The following is a 14,776-nucleotide window of genomic DNA, read 5'->3' as shown; positions in this document are numbered from 1 at the left end:
TAGAATGACCAGACCAAGGTGCAGCGTGGTTGGCATACATTTTCTTTATTAATGATCCACCAGAAAAAAACAATAAACAAAACAACGAACGTAAAGCTTTGTAGTGCAAAACATGCAACAAACAAAGACAAGATCCCACAACTGAATGTGGGAAAAAGGGCTGCCTAAGTATGATCCCCAATCAGAGACAATGATAGACAGCTGCCCCTGATTGGGAACCATACACGGCCAACAAATAAATATACAAACTAGAATGCCCTCCCAAATCACACCCTGACCTAACCAAATAGAGAAATAAAAAGGCTTTCTAAGGTCAGGGAGTGACAGTACCCTCCCCAAAGGTGCGGACTCCGGCCACAAAACCTGTCTCTATAGGGGAGGGCCCGGGTGGGCATCTATCCTCGGTGGTGGCTCCGGTTCTTGATGTAGCCCCCGCTCTGCACGCTGATCCCTCCGCTTCCGTGGAACTGGACCGTGGATTGTCGTCGGAGACTCCGGACCGTGGATTGTTGCCGGAGGAACCGGACCGCGGACCGCCGCCGGAGGCTTGGGACTGCAGACTGCCGCCGGAGGCTCGGGACTGGGGACCACCGCCAGAGGCTCCGGACTGGAAACCCTTGCTGCAGGCTCCGTGCCATGGATTATCACTGGAGGCTTCGTACGTGGAGCCAGAACAGGTCTCACCGGACTGAGGAGACGTACTGGAAGCCTGGTACGTTGAGCTGCCACAACGCGTCCTGGCTGGATAACCACCTTAGCTCGGTGAGTGTGGAGAGCTGGCACAGGACGCACTGGACTAAGAAGGCGCACTGGAGGCATAGTGTGTATAGCCGGCGCAGGATATACTGGGCCGTGGAGGTGCACTGGAGGTCTGGAGCGTAGAGCTGGCACAACGCGTCCTGGCTGAATACCCCCTGTAGCACGGCAAGTGCGGGGAGCTGGCACAGGCCGCACTGGGTTGTGATGGCGAACTGGGGATACCGTGCTTAGAGCTGGCGCAGGATATCCCGGGCCGAAAAGACGCACCGGAGACCAGGAGTGCTGAGCCGGCACAATCCGTCCTGGCTGAATAACCACTCTAGCATGGCAACTGCGGGGAGCTTGCACAGAGCGCACCGGGCTGTGGATGCGCACTGGAGGCACGGTGCGCAGAACCGGAAAATGTGGCACTTGAACCATGACCAACTCATTGTATTTACAGGGAGTTGGTTCTCGTTCACCCCTTAGTTACGTTCATGCCGCTCGCTCCCCTCACCAACCCGTGTGCCCCCACCCAATTTTTTTTTGAGGCTGCCTCTCTTGCTTCCGTCCTTGCCGTGACTCCTGGTATCACCGCCATTCCTCCCTCGATGCTTCCGCCTGTTTCCACGACAGGCTCTCATGCCCTGCCATTACCTCCTCCCATGTCCATGATGTCCTCCACTCCGGGGCACGCTGCTTGGTCCGTTGGTGGTGGGATCTTCTGTTACGCTCCCCGTTTGTAAAATGACCGGACCAAGGTGCAGCGTGGTAGGCGTACATTTTCTTTATTAATGTTCCACCAAAAAAAAACAATAAACAACACAACAAACGTAAAGCTTTGTAGTGCATAACATGCAACAAACAAAGACAAGATCCCACAACTGAAGGTGGGAAAAAGTGCTGCCTAAGTTTGATCCCCAATCAGACAATGATAGACAGCTGCCTCTGATTGGGAACCATACCCGGCCAGCAAATAAATATACAAACTAGAATGCCCACCCAAATCACACCCTGAACTAACCAAATAGAGAAATAAAAAGGCTCTCTAAGGTCAGGGTGTGGCAGTTCTATTGTTTCCAGTACTTGTCATATATTATCTCCAATGTATCATCCATGTAAGAAACCTGTCTGATTAGGACTAATAATATCTGAGAATACCTTATTAATTCTATGTACTATGCATTTTGCTAGAATTTTTGCATCCCAACACTGAAGTGTAAAGGGCTTTAAATTGTTTAAATTGATTGGATCTTTATCTTTACAACTTGGGTCCTGTTCAGTAATAATGAAATCAGACCTTATTGAGTATCTGATAACCTACCATTTTTATAGGAGTAGTTAAAACGATAATAACGGTCCTCCGAGTACAATGGTTCCTGAATGAAAAGTGTTGAGATTATGCAGCAGGACAGAGGTAATTTGTGGTTTAGTACGGTACCCTGCACCACTGCTTCATTGCTCCAGACCACCACAAGGGGGAGTTAGAGCACTGATTATGCTTTTGTGTTGCGAGGCACTAATGTGTCTCTAACTGACAATGAATGGGCGATATAAACCAAATAGAAACTGATAATTGCGCACAACTTCAAAATTGAATTTCAATGAACTGAACGATGAGGATGAAGAAGGTGATTGAATTTAGAAACTAAAATGTTCAATTATTTTCCATGATATTCTTAAGATATATATATATATATATGTTGACTATATGTAACAGTATAGACTTTACGTCCGTCCCCTTGCCCCCGACCTGGGCGCGAACCAGGGACGCTCTGCACACGTCAACAGTCATCCTCGAAGCATCGTCACCCATCGCTCCACAAAAGCTGTGATGTATGCTAAATAATCCAGTTGATGGCGCAGTCATATAGCCTCGGCAGTGAGTGACTCACTCAATCATGGCTTTGGATCAAAATAAGTAAGTACCAACATTCTTTCTGATAGTCTTTAATAAAGAAATGTTTTGGTTATCCTGACCTGGACGCCATGTATTATAATCTCTAAAAGGAAAAATATGACCACCTTCTCTTGCCCATGTCGTTTTCCAGATTTGCCCTAACGAAAATTGTCCTTTAGATTAAAATTTAGAATCTTCCAATCCTCTAAGTGTAATTATTGGCGGAGAGCCATTGAGATTGCAAAATAGTTGGCAAACTTTGAAGACTGACAGGCAGTCAACATGTGGCGGGTTCGTCAGGTCGTCGCTTTACCCTGACATTTCCATTCCTCTTCTGACAACAGAACTTGACCAACTGCTCACCAGGCACAGCAAGGGCCATCCAAACCGTTATGCTGTTCTGCTATTCCAAGGATGTGTAACCGAAGAGAGATACCACGAGTGGATACAGAATACCAACTGGGATGGATCCCGAGTAAAATGTGGTTTACCAGTGAACCTCCGGCTGTTTATCATTAATACTGTGTCTCAGAAGTTTTTTGTCCATGACTGATGCAACCCAAAAAAGCACTAAAGACAGAGTTAATGAGTACTTGAGGTCACCAAGAAAATCTGGAGATGGCCGGCTCTCCCTTATGTAAGGAATTTGGCACTTCACCATGTCTACTATGTACTGTACGCTATGTTTACTTGTCAGACTGCACAGTAGCCTAATAAACATAATAAGGCGGCTTCTATCTTCAATATGCTATAAATGCTTTATTATCCCAATGTTTAACGTGTGTGTGGGCAACTTCATGCAACCGCAAAATGTCTGATAAAGCCTATAGTGTACAATATTCCTTCATCAACCTCTTTATGCTTTCGTTAATTAATAACTATGGGAATAAATATCACTGAATGAAAGAAATATTGGAATAAAGTAGGCTAATGAAGGTAAACAAATTGTTGCTTACTGGAACACCCAAAGTCATCCAATTGTTATAATAGCTGCACTGTTTCAGCACTGTTTCGCGCTGCTCTGAGACCAGCATGGGGACTGGTCTTGATAAATCAATAAGATTTATCACTTAGCTAAATAGTTGGGAAGAGATTTTCGATGTACCATTCCATGGCACGTGGTTTATGAATTGACAAGCAATCTTCCGTTCCTCCTGAAAGCCCTAATCTGCTCACTTAAATTAATAAAGATCCTGGTCATGGTGCTATTAGCAGGACAATAGACTCTTCAACCTTTACAAAAGGATAGCTTGGCTAGGTGTAAAAAATAATCCCCCGAATTTGCAATGTGTTAAGTACTCTAAAGTTTTACATCTCTAAGTCCAAACCTCATGCATCTGCAAAATGTCAGATGAAGTATATACTGCGCAGTATTTCTTCATCAACATATTTATGCTTTCGTTAATAAAATAATGATAAAAATATTTTTTCTAAATTAAAGGAAGAGGCAAGTGGAAGGGGAAAACATTTTCAAACACTTGTTTTTCAAAAGGGTTATTAGCAGGACAATAGACACGATCTGGTCCTAAAAACACCTCTCTGACTTTGGGTCCAGCATATCTCTAGATGATGTCATTGAATGTCTCGCCAGCTTTGATCCATGCCTGGGCCTGTAAAGTTCGTTGTTCGTCAAAAGACGAATCGTTGGGTTGAAACTAAAGAACAGTGCAAAACAAGAGAACACACATTGTTAATGTTTTTAAAAATTGCCAAGAAACTGAAGGTCTCGAACAACCCTGTGTACTACTCCCATCACAGAACAGCACAAACTGGCACTAACCAGAACAGAAAAAGGAATGGGAGTGCACAACTGAGCAAGAGGACAAGTGCATTAGAGTGTCTAGTTTGAGAAACAGACGCCTCACAAGTCCTCAACTGGCAGCTTCATTAAATAGTACCCGCAAAACACCAGTCTCGACGTTAACAGTAAAGAAGCGACTTTGGGATTCTGACCTTCCAGGCAGACTTGCAAAGAAAAAGCCATATCTCAGACTGGCCAATAAAAAGAAAAGCTTAAGATGGGCAAAAGAATACAGACACTGGACAGAGGAACTCTGCCTAGAAGGCCAGCATCCCAGAGTCGCCTCTTCACTGTTGATGTTGAGACTGCATAGCCTTTATAGCCTTTATTTCTCAGAACAAGAATATACTGATGAGTTTCATAAGAGAGTTCTTTGTTTCTGGCAATTTTGAGCCTCTAATCGATCCCACAAATGCTGATGCTCCAGATACTCAACGAGTCTAAAGGCCAGTTTTATTGCTTCTTTAATAAGAACAACAGTTTTCAGCTGTACTAACATAGAAAAAGGGTTTTCTAATGATCAATTAGTCTTTTAAAATTATAAACTTGATTATAATTAGCTAACACAACGTGCCATTGAAACACAGGAGTGATGGTTGCTGATAATGGGCCTCTGTACACCTATGTAGATATTACATTAAAAATCTGCTTCCAGCTACAATAGTAATTTACTACGTTGACAATGTCTACACTGTATTTCTGATCAATTTGATGTTATTTTAATGGGCAAAAAATTGCTTTTCTTTATAAAAATTGCTTTTCTTTATAAAACAAGTACATTTCTATGTGACCCCAAACTTATGAACAGTAGTGTGGCAACTCAGCAACAACAAAAAACATTCCTTTTTCAGGTCCCTGTCATTCAAAGATCATTCGTAAAAATCCAAATAACTTCACAGATCTTCATTGTAAAGGGTTTAAGCACTGTTTCCTATGCTTGTTCAATGAACCATATACAATTAATGAACATGCACCTGTGGAACGGTCGTGAAGACACTAACAGCTTACAGACGGTAGGCTAATTAAGGTCACAGTTATGAAAACGTAGGACACTAGAGAGGCCTTTCTACTGACTCTGAAAAACACCAAAAGAAAGATACCCAGGGTCCCTGCTCATCTCCGTGAAGGTGCCTTATGCATGCTGCAAGGAGGCATGATGACTGTAGATGTGGCCAGGGCAATAAATTGCAATGTCCGTACTGTGAGATGCCTAAGACAGCGCTACAGGGAGACAAGACGGACAGCTGATCGTCCTCGCGGTGGCAGACCACTTGTAACAACACTGCACAGGATCAGTACATCCGAACATCACACCTGCGGGACAGGTACAGAATGGCAACAACAACTGCCCGAGTTACACCAGGAACGCACAATTCCTCAATCAGTGCTCAAACTGTCCGCAATAGGCTGAGAGAGGCTGGACTGAGGGCTTGTAGGCCTGTTGTAAGGCACATACTTACCAGACATCACGGGCAACAACATTGCCTATGGGCACAAACTCACCGTCGCTGGACCAGACAGGACTGGCAAAAAGTGCTCTTCACTGGCGAGTCTCGGTTTTGCCTCACCAGGGGTGATGATCGGATTCGCGTTTATCGTCGAAGGAATGAGACCTGTACTCTGGAGCGGGATCGATTTGGTGGTGGAGGGTCCGTCATGGTCTGGGGCAGTGTGTCACAGCATCATTGGACTGAGCTTGTTGTCATTGCAGGCAATCTCAACGCTGTGCATTACAGGGAAGACATCCTCACTCATATGGTAACCTTCCTGCAGGCTCATCCTGACATGACCCCCCAGCATGAGAATGCCACCAGCCATACTGCTCGTTCTGTGTGGGATTTCCTGCAAGACAGGAATGTCAGTCTTCTGCCATGGCCAGCGACGAGCCCGCATCCCAAATCCATTGAGCACGTCTGGAACCTGTTGGATCGGAGGGTGAGGGCTAGGGCCATTCCCCCCAGAAATGTCCGGGAACTTGCAGGTGCCTTGGTGGAAGAGTGTGGTTAACATCTCACAGCCAGTACTGGTAAATCTGGTGCAGTCCATGAGGAGCAGCTGCACTGCAGTACTTAATGCAGCTGGTGGCCACATCAGATACTGACGGTTATTATTATTATTTTTTGACACCCCTTTGTTCAAGGACACATTATTCCATTTCTGTTAGTCACATGTCTGTGGAACTTGCTCAGTTAATGTCTCAGTTGTTGAATCTTGTTTTGTTCATACAAATATTTACACATGTTATTAAGTTTGTTGAAAATAAACTCAGTTGACAGTGAGAGGATGTTTCTTTTTTTGCTGAGATTATATATATATATTTATATAAAATGTCTTACAGAGCCTTTCCATAAGTCCACTCAAGTTTCTTCAACTGTCTTCTTACTGTGATTAGAGTGATATTGATTGCCTTTGCTGATCACTCATCATCTTTAACCACCAGTGAGTCCATTTGAATGAGTCCACCAAATGCATTGTTTTAACTCTAAAAGCAGATTTGCGCCAACAAAAAAATGCATCAACCCATACAAATATATTCATTTATTATTAACCCTGCATTATAATTGTATAAAAGCCCTTTAGATATTTAATTAGATCTACTGTACAAGGACATTTTATTGATCTGCCAGTATTTTCATTTAGAGATTCCGGTAAACTCTTTGATGTTTCCTTTTATGTATCCTACCAATTGTTATTGGATTATTCACCATGGCAACCAACTAAATGTATTTCTTAGTTAGGTTGGCTTGTTTGCAGACTTTACAGCCTGCTACGCTTGTGAAAAACAAAATGCCCCCAGAAGAATATCTAAAGGGATTATGTATAATAATAATCATCATCATCATCGGATACAAATCACTATCACAATGTTAAAAATGTTCAAATGGATTCATGAATTAAATCACTTTAAATCAAATTGTATTAGTCACATGCGCCAAATACAACAGCTTACTTACGAGCCCCTAACCAACAATGCAGTTTAAAAAATAAGGATAAGAATAAGAAATAAAAGTAACAAGTAATTAAAGAGCAGCAGTAAAATAAAAATAGCGAGACTGTATACAGGGGTAGAGTTATTAAAGTGACTATGCATAGATGGTAACAACAAAGAGTAGCAGCGGTGTAAAAGAGGAGGAGGGGGGGTCAATACAAATAGTCTGGGTAGCCATTTGATTAGATGTTCAGTAGTCTTTTGGCTTGGGGGGATAGAAGTTGTTTAGAAGCATCTTGGAACTAGACTAGGCGCTCCGGTAAAGCTTGCCGTGCGGTAGCAGAGAGAACAGTCGATGACTAGGGAGGCTGGAGTGTTTCACAATTTTTAGGGCCTTCCTCTGACACCGCCTGGTATAGAGGTCTTAGATGGCAGGAAGCTTGGCCCCAGTGATGTACTGGGCCGTTCGCACTACCCTCTGTAGTGCCTTGCAGTCGGAGGCCGAGCAGTTGCCATACCAGGCAGTGATGCAACCAGTCAGCCACTCAGGATGCTCTCGATGGTGCAGCTGTAGAACCTTTTGAGGATCTGAGGACCCATGCCAAATCTTTTCAGTCTTCTGAGGGGGAATAGGTTTTGTTGTTCCCTCTTCACGACTGTCTTGGTATGCTTGGTCCATGTCAGTTTGTTGGTGATGTGGACACCAAGGAACCTGCTCCACTGCATCCCCATAGATGAGAATGGGGGCGTGCTCGGAATTATTTTTCCTGTAGTCCACAGTCTTTAGCCGAAATGTTGCTGTTCATCTAATGAAGGTGCACATGGTCCTATTTATATAATGAATATGAAAATGGAGGGCATAAATGATTCAATATTAAAACATTAGACCTCTCACTATAGGTTTCAGTCGTACAAAAGTTATACATAAATCTGAACTGGTTGGAGATTATAAGAATACATGGCCATTTTTCAAGCTGTTCAAAGATTCTTAGATGACCAGCAGGGTCAAATAATATAAACAGTAGTTATAGAGGAAGCAACCGGGCAGCACCTTAGGAGTAAATGCCAGTTGGCTTTTCATAGCCGAGCATTCAGAGGTCAAGACAGCAAGTGTGTGTGCGTGTCCGTGTGTGTGTGCGAGAGAGCAAGAGAGAGAGCGGGGATCGAAACACACACAGTAACGTGTAGAATATAGCAATAAGAATGTCAGTTTAATATACAGTGCAGATCACATCACATTACCATTCTCAGAGTTTTAAGAATTGTGTGTGTTGAATTATTTGTGACGTTGTGGAATTGGAAGCATATTGAAGATATGCAACAGTGTGGTCAACTATTTCAGCACCGTTTGGCGCTGCTCTGAGACAAGCATGTGGACTGGATCTCCGTTTGGGTATTGGTTAGACTACAATTAGGGTGTGGAAATGTTAGGATTATTTTTCTCTTAGTACTGTAGCCTACTCCCACTGAGAGTGGCATGTTGTACAGTGCCATATTTTCCTAACGGAAACCCTGAGGGTTTAGTTTTTTGTTTTTCTTGGAATAGAAACACTATAATATGAATCAAATTAATTAAGCTACATTTCTTAAAATCAAAGATGAGCTCTGGTGGTCAAACTAGCACTAACTAGCATTAATGGCTCCAATGGCTGACACTGAAGCATGTTCCAGTTTAGGTCAACTAGCAGGACAAATTCAGACTTAGTGTAAGGGGTCAGGAGAGAGCTTACAGGTCAGTGCTGACGGTGGCTGATAACACACAGCAACAGTCAACAAAGAGTTATTTGAAATTGATTGTGTAAAACCAGCAAATCAAATTGTTTGGGGACAGTCTTGGTGGAGACAACCGAGCACTGAAGGTGTTCCTTGGTAAAGATTGCCGCTCCACCACCTTTGGAAGATCTGTCTTGCTGAAAAAAGGTATAACCAGAAAGGTTAACATCAGTGTTCAAAACACTCTTTCTTAACCATGTCTCAGTGATGACCAACACATCTGGAATGGAACTGTGAACCTACACTTTCAATTGATCAATTTTAAGTAATAAGTGTCTAGTGTTAACGAGCATAAATCAGTGAAGCACATATCAGAGCACAAATTAGAATTGGGGCTAGCAACAGTAGATGGGCCAAGGTGTACATGCACATTTCCAGATATAATCAGCAGTAATACAATCAGAGCACGGCAGAGGACATGGAGGACAGTGTTGATTTATAACATTTGAATGTGCATTAGATGGCAACAAGATCATATTGTACAAAGATTTCATGGTTGAATTGCTGCAAGAAACCACTACTAAAGGACACCAATAATAAGAAGAAGAGACTTGCGTGGGCCAAGAAACACGACCAATGGACATTAGACCGGTGGAAATCTGTCCTTTGGTCTGATGAGTTTGTTTCCAACCGCCAAGTCTTTGTGAGACGCAAAGTAGGTGAACGGATGATCTCCACACCTGTGGTTCCCACTGTGAAACATGGAGGAGGAGGTGTGACGGTGTGGGGGTGCTTTGCTGGTGACACTGTCAGTGGTTTATTTAGAATTCAAGGCACACTTAACCAGCATGGCTAACACAGCATTCTGCAGCGACACGCCATCCCATCTGGTTTGTGCTTAGTGCGATTATCATTTGTTTTTCAACAGGACAATGGCCCAACACACCTCCAGGCTGTGTAAGGGCAATTTGACCAAGATGGAGAATGATGGAGTGCTGCATCAGATGACCTGGCCTCCACAATCACCTGACCTCAATCCAATTGAGATGGTTTGGGATGAGTTGGACCACAGAGTGAAGGAAAAGCAGCCAACAAGTGCTCAGTGTCACGCCCTGACCTTAGAGATCCTTTTTATGTCTCTATTTTGGTTTGGTCAGGGTGTGAGTTGGGGTGGGCATTCTATGTTTTCTATTTCTGTGTGTTTGGCCAGGTGTGGTTCTCAATCAGAGGCAGCTGTCTATCATTGTCTCTGATTGAGAACCATACTTAGGTAGCCTTTTCCCACTTGTGTTTTGTGGGTAGTTGTTTTCTGTTTTTGTGTCTGCACCAGACATAACTGTTTTGTTCATTCTCTTTGTTGTTTTTGTTATTCAGTGTTCAGTTCTATTAATAAATCATGAACACTTACCACGCTGCGTTTGGTCCACTTCTTCATGCAACGATGACGGTTACACTCAGCATATGTGGGGACTCCTTCAAGACTGCTGGAAAATCATTCCTCATGAAGCTGGTTGAGAGAATGCCAAGAGTGTACAAAACTATAATCAATGCAAAGGGTGGCTACTTTGAAGAATCTAAAATATATAATATATTTGGATTTGTTTAACACTTTTTTGGTTACTACATGATTCCATATGTGTTATTTCATAGTATTGATGTCTTCATTGCAATATTACATATCTGAATTTATTTCCACAATTGGAAGGATTGTCACCTGTAACCAGGATTGGCATTACAAAAACTACATTTTTGTCAAGCAATTATTATTTTAGCAAAGAATGATTGTGATTCATCCTGTATTGATCCTAACATCACCCCATAGCAACATGTGATACACACGCACACACATACAAACTCAAGAGAAGACTTGATATGCAAATGCATATACAGTTGTAGCTGTTTGAGAAGGCATGCAGCAGTTTTGCAAGAATGGGGAGATTTGATTAACCAATGTCAAGTCCTAGCTAATGGAGCTCAGATACACCCCCCTACCCTGAAACACACATATGCTGGTCCCCCGCTGTGACCATTTTCCCAAGCATCTCTGTGCAGTCAGACATTTTTATTATTTTATGCCATCAGGGCCACAATAATTTGCCCCCTCTCTGATTGTTCGAGTGTGAGCCCCTCCCCATGGGTTACTGAAGGCACCTCACCGAATTTCCCACCGGCTAGGTAGATGTCATCAAAGTCCTCATTAGCAGCTTTGAGAAATTCCACCCATCCAGGGGCTTTGTTAGACCAGCCCTGCCAGGCAGGCTGAGACACTTGAGGAGGCATTGCTGCCTTAGCTGGTCTCTGACCATGTTTATCTTTCTGTCTTGGCTGCTTATAGGCTACTTGCAGTAGTGTATAAACTTAACCACATGCTAGCATACCTAAACTTAACTTTGTCCTAACCACTTGCACTTTCGTGTAAATACTACTGGTTTTACAAATCGTGAGTGTAACAGTTTCTCGGGCTGTTACACTCTGTTGCGATTTGGACAATGTTACTGTTTCTTGTGAGATCAAGTTGCAATGGACAGTTATCTAGCAGAGGTTACGTGAGATCTCTGTCCGTACAGTTTGATCTGATATGTATGAATGAGTTAAATTTGGCATGCTCTGCTAGCGTGCCTTTTCATCCGTAGTATAATCTGATTGCCACTGATTAAATAATGTGGGACATAACATCTGCCGTGTCTGGACAATTCACATATTTATCCTTAACATTCCGTATCACTTATTTTAGGCCCATGTTTTCAAACTGAGGGTGAATGGATTTTAAACCAAAGGACAGGTAGTCAAGCTGACTGTTTTGATGTGTGAGACCCTACTGTACATGAAGATCAGTCATGGGTAATATGTATTAATAAAGACTTGGTTTATTGACAATGAGAAAGGACTATGCTGGAGCAGCTTATTGGATAATAATTGTATGTAAGAGCTGAGGACTTTGAAAAATGTAAGTGGCCATTGTCGTGTGCAAATCCTGATAATAGCGTTTAGTAGTTATACAAAAGGTGAAGGTGGGGTAGATGACATTTTTTACAAGTGTTCATTTTGTGAGTTTTTCCTCAATGGTAATTACCTGATTGACATACCTTGGGCAGGGAGTATTCACTGTTCTGCTTGCTTGAGTCTCTGATGACTCTGAGGTCTAAATGCTAAATATCCCTCTCCTGCTGTGAAATGTAAACTAATCAGGAAGCATGTGTGTTTAACCAGCAGACAGAATTGAACTGTACACACAAACATGCGCCTCTGTGTGTGCATGTTTGGTGTGGGTGTTACCGCTGAAGGGACAGGAAGAGAGCTCATTAGGTGTCTTGGCCCAAAACACTGAGGATGTTTTGTTGAATCAGCACAAAGCAGGGAGGCTCTTATGGAGGCAGATGCACCTGCTTGTTATCTTTCAATTAAAAGTCAAAGCCCCGCAAACAAAAGGAGTGACGCTCCATGGACACGACGAGTCCTCTCCGTCCTCTACTCTCTCCCTCTCTTCTCCTCCTTCCCCTGCACTCGTGGTGTGATGGGTTTCCCAGCCCTTAGTTTTGATCTGCGGATGCACGTGTTATCACTGTGACTCCCCTGGACGTTGGGTCCAGGCCAAATATTTTTGCAGAAAGCATGTGACAGGTCTTTTAGGCCTCCGACCGGCTCTCGGGATTAAGGACAGAGGTTATGGCCTAGAGTGGTGAAGTGGTTCAGCTTTGACCTTCAGGCTCACAAGGTTCGGAAGGGAGAGGTTTTGATGCAATTCATTGGGTGGGGGAAGAAAACATTTTAATATCACCCTAACACCCAAACTACTTATATATTATGATTTCTATAGGCATAGACATGAGTTTATCAGTGTCTTACTCTGGTACAAATTCATAGAATATCGAATCTGTCAAATACGTAATAAAAAGAGCAACAGACTTATAACCATGGCAGAAAATAAAAGGGGAGAAGAGACCTTGATAAAGAGCGTATATGAGATGTGCCTATAATGCTGATGATATAGTGTGCTTACAGAGAGCACTGAGTTTGAAATGGACATGAGAGAGAGGAGAGTGAGAAAGAGAGAGAGAGCGAGAGAGAGAGACAGAGCGCGCAATGGAGAACAAGGGTTGACTTCTTGCAAATAATTACTCCCAAGCATGTGAACAGAGCGAAATGTACCTTTTCTTGCTATTGACACTTTCTGAGTGCAAATACGTTGTTGTCTGCTGTAAAGTCAAATGACTCCACAGTGTCCTCTACAGGTTAACCGTATCAGTTCAATGAACAGAGGGTGAAAAAAACATTAGCACCAGTGACTTGCCGGTCAAACCATAATCATCCCATAGAAGAGTAAATAAAACTTCACTTTTATTGGGATTCTATTCAGGTGACAAGTAATATAACCTATTCAGACCAAATTCACATGCAACCATCACAGACACAAGCACATATAATGACAACTCCCATTCACAGGAAATATAGAGGTAAATCTGAGTGAAAGCAGACATGTATATTAGAACGAATGCAATATGCTATGGTGCCAGATACACCCTTTAAAAAAATATTGATTACATATCCTAGAGGAGATATCTAAACCCATGCTTCATGGGTAAATATGTGTGTGAGTGTTTGCAAATGGTATGCATGTGGAGTATTTCCATTCGCCTCACCCTTTGCTCATTAACCATTGGTCACAAAACCTTTCTATGCTCTACAATAGTAATTTGAATGTCAGTCATACTTTGAATAACTGTACTTTTCCATAGTTGGAAATATACTATTAAGTCTATTTGTTCTGTCTCCACAAATCTAAATATTACATTTTTAAAGGTTACTTTTTAAACACTACAAACTTATGCATATAGGGGAAACACTTTGCTTTGTGTATGGGCATGTGGACAGAGTTGCTATACTCTCATTAACTCGATATTGAAACTCCTTTAGAAGCCTCAGGAAGCTAGTCAACACAACAAGGTCCTCAGCCCTGGGGCTGTCCTCGCTATGGATCCTGTCTTGCATGAGAAAGAAAGGAGAAAAGACAACAACGAGTGAGGTGAGGATTGGAGAGGTCAGAAACCATGGAAACTATGTGGAGTGCCTCCACTAAAGCAGTGTTCGAGAGAAAGAGCAGTGACCCATCGCTGTGATGGCGGAATACTGGTACAATGTTATAGTGAATGGGGAACATGCACGCTTCTACTGAGCCACAAAGGGATGGAGTTGGTGCAGGGGAGATGGGATTTAGAGGATATGGATATTATGTGCATATTTTGAGATTGAGTGCGTCTTCGTGAGAGTATGTTTTGAGGGGCAGTATTGGGGAGATGCGGGACTGTGTGTGTGAGAACTAAAGCGAGAGAGGATAGAGGTTCTCTGTATCTCACTCTCTCTCTCTCTCTGTGTGTGTGTGTGTGTGTGTGTGTGTGTGTGTGTGTGTGTGTGTGTGTGTGTGTGTGTGTGTGTGTGTGTGTGTGTGTGTGTGTGTGTGTGTGTGTGTGTGTGTGTGTGTGTGTGATATCCCATCCGTACAGACTCATGCAGTCCCCCTTAATAGGGAATAATAATGAATTCCTTGTGTAACAAATATGTAGCAGGCATTCGTCTTCCCTACGCATAAAGATCAATTATCACATATGTATGCCTTGTTCTCTTTTGATTCACATGACAGATGAAAGAGGATGAATATCAAAAACAATTGTGCTTTTGGGAATGCTTAAATGCTTAA

This window comes from Oncorhynchus tshawytscha, linkage group LG03, assembly GCF_018296145.1.
Source record: "Oncorhynchus tshawytscha isolate Ot180627B linkage group LG03, Otsh_v2.0, whole genome shotgun sequence".
Taxonomy (NCBI): Eukaryota; Metazoa; Chordata; class Actinopteri; order Salmoniformes; family Salmonidae; genus Oncorhynchus; species Oncorhynchus tshawytscha.
This window is presented reverse-complemented; position numbering follows the sequence as displayed.